Below are 3,387 nucleotides of genomic sequence, written 5' to 3' on the forward strand. Positions count from 1 at the left end.
AAGGCCTCCCCACTGCAGTCCACCCCAGCCAAACCAGCAGACACGGACGCCCGGCATACTGAGGGTGATTCCCAAGGTCTCTGCAGCTCTCTGGACACCACGCCGGACATAGCTGTCACCAGTGCTCCACACTGTGCATATGAAAGTAAAATGAGTGTAATTAAAAATTAGCGTTATATATTTAAAAAAGAAGTTGAAGCGGTTTTTTTTTAAGATAACAGCTGAATCATTGTTTCAAGGTTTGTTGTATGACGTTAGTTTCAGCTAAACTCAACTTACCTCAAGTTTCGTGAGGGAGCTGGCAGGGCTAGCCAAAGTAGCGTAGCTTCTTAGCCTAGCTTGTTAGCCTTAGCTAACTTAGCAGCGCCGAGCGAGGTGGGCGTGTTTAACCCTCCTGCTCTCCTCGATATTAACACCTCTGGTATTCGCGGGTCATATTGACCCGAATTTGTTTGACTGGTATTCGCGGGTCATATTGACCCGAATTTGTTTGACTGATATAAAGCATGTGGCATAAAATTAGCACCAATTTCTGTGTTTCACCTTGTTAGTCAACTTCACTCCAACTTATTAAATTATATTTTACACTTATTTTTGGAATATATGACGTCATAGACCTCATTTGCATAAAAGTATACCTATTTTTTCAGTAAAAATAGTCAGGAATTATGAATTCTGAGTTTGAATATAAATTGATGGATTTTTACAGAGTAGTATATGTCAAAGTTTTGTGAAAAATTTTTTTTGAAACCATTTCTAATTTGAATGGCAGCAAATAACACCTCTGGTCATTGAGCTGCTTTTGTTTGACTGGTTATAAAGTGTAAAGTATCACATATTTACACAGTAGATTTCTTTTGTTTTGTCATCTCATCCTCAAAATAAATGAACAGGAATCTGATGGGAGTAAATTCACTCATCTAATTTGTGAGATCCGTCTCTCCATTGATAGTGAACAGTCCCTAATCCACCTGTGATCTACTTCCTCGTTTCTCAAGTAAACCCAGCAATCATTACTGTTCACAGCCCTGCTTTTACCNTTGTTAACAGTCACGTCTCAAATGATCAACATGTTCAGTGGACCCTTACGACACATTCAGTGTGTTATGCTGTCATCTTTTAGCATTTCATGGCTTTGTTCTGTATTTTGAATGGAGCATATATGAAAGTCGTGTTTTAATTTATTTTATTTTGGAATGGTTTTCTTAAAAAATTAGGCAATGTGTTTGTATGAAGCCTCATTTAACTTAATTTGTTGAGTTTGTTAATGAAGTCGAATTCATTAAAAGTTGAACTCTGCGAACTAAATACAAGTTTAATGTCTTGAAGTTTACTTAGTAGTAGGTTTCATTTTGATATGGTGGTACTAAGTGTCAGGTGATTGATCAGTAGTTAGCTGATGCTATTTTTTTTTAAAAAAGTAGTGACTGGGTGAGAATTAAAGAAAGAATAGCTTTACCAGGGAAGGGTTTCAAGGTTTGTCTTTTTGTGGGTATGATATGGGTCAGAAAATATCCAAACAATAACTTATTACTCTTTCTGTCCTTTTTTGTGTGAGTGAGGGAGCTTTTTAATGCTTCATCTATTAATATTTACTTTAATTACACCAATGATCCTATCAAACTGAGGGATATCAATCAATCAAACATACATTCTGCTATGTTGTGAAGATTATTACATGCATAGCAAGAGGTACTATGCAAGAGTGATGCTTTGCATCACTAGCACCTTTTCAAGCCTCATGCTACATCTCTATTATCTTTGAACAAGTAAGCTAAGCTGAATTTTGAAATTTGAACCTTTACTGATGTACTACTCGTGTATCTTTTAATTCTACTTAGATTAAACCTGTAGATTAAACCTTTCTTTAACAAATTCAATAATCTTAGCATGTACAAGGTATAGATGCATGTTATTTGTCATTATTAATACATTTGTTGCAAATTCCCCACTAAACACAATAAAAACAAGGAAGTGTGTGAACAAATTATGTAAATATATGTAAATTTTGGGGGGGTTAGTGAGAGTTTGGGTTCAGATGTGTTGTTTGTGCTAAAAAGCACGATATTGTCACTTTTTATCCTATAGCGCCACCGTGTGTGTGTGTGTGTGTGTGTGTGTGTGTGTGTGTGTGTGTGTGTGTGTGTGTGTGTGTGTGTGTGTATTTGTGGTGGGGGTGGTGGCGGTGGTTGGGGGGTGGGGGGTTGGAGCTGTGTGTGGGTGAGTGAAAGTTTGGATTGAGATGTGTTGATTTTGCTAGAAAGCACGATATTGTCACTTTTTATCCTATAGCACCACCTAGTGTGTGTGTGTGTGTGTGTGTGTGCCAGGGTGTGTGTGTGTGGGCGTTGGGGTGTTTGTTGGTCTGAGTGTGTGTGGACAAGTGTGAGCGTGGGTTTGGATGCGTTGATTGTGCTAGAAAGCACAATAGTGTTTTTTTTTTAATCCAATAGCGCCACCTAGTGGCACCGGAGGTGTTGCAAATTAAGATAAATACCCATAATGCAATGCAAAGTAGTAATCATCAATTTTATTTGAAAAAGTGAATAGTTATACACGACATTTGTAAATTTCAAACAATTACATGGAAGAAAACCATATTTTTATAGCGCCCCAATGTGGCCGTCAGGTCATATAGACTCGAGGAGAGAATGAGGGTTAAGCAACCAGGCTTCCTTCGGCCTGCCTCTTTGCCCATTTTTGATTGTCCGGGAGTTGGGCGGAGTCAGGCACTGCCAAGATGGCGACGTCCAGAGAGGAGTATTTTGAGCTTCAAATCCACTCTTCAGAAACGGATGGATGACGTCACGGTGACTTCGTCCATTATTTTATACAGTCTATGGTCCTTCTCTTTCACTGTGCCTTTATTTGCACAGGAAGATCTGAAAAGAGGGCTCCTCGTATTTAAAACAATTCCATCCAACTCAAATGTTACTAACATGAAGTGGCCTCTACGGGCTCTAGTTTCCCGGTGCAGCGCAGGTGGCGCAGGGTGGCGAACCCCGTGCAGAGCTAGTTTCCAGCAGCGCAACCCGAGGTGCGCTCAGTTTGGTAGTTTGGCAGACCGAGGTGCGCTGAGATGGGTGTGGCGGCGCAGCAGGGGGAGGTGCTGACAGATCCAGCTTGGCGCAGTGACACTTTCGTGCCAAAAGGCTTCGCCTAAGGTGCGCTAAAAGCTCGCCATCTGAAACCAGGTCTACTGTCAACGCAGGGGGAGCGCAGCCGGTGTAAGCCGAAGTTTGGCTGACCGGCAGACAGTGCGCACACGTCACCAAAACCTCACAGGCAGGTTTCCAGAATATCAGGCACATTAACAATGCAATAAATAGCCACAAAACCACTATTCAATGCAACTATCTGCAATCAGCACATAAATGTATCTCTATA

The sequence above is a fragment of the Epinephelus moara genome, chromosome 11 (genome assembly GCF_006386435.1).
Source record: "Epinephelus moara isolate mb chromosome 11, YSFRI_EMoa_1.0, whole genome shotgun sequence".
Lineage (NCBI taxonomy): Eukaryota > Metazoa > Chordata > Actinopteri > Perciformes > Serranidae > Epinephelus > Epinephelus moara.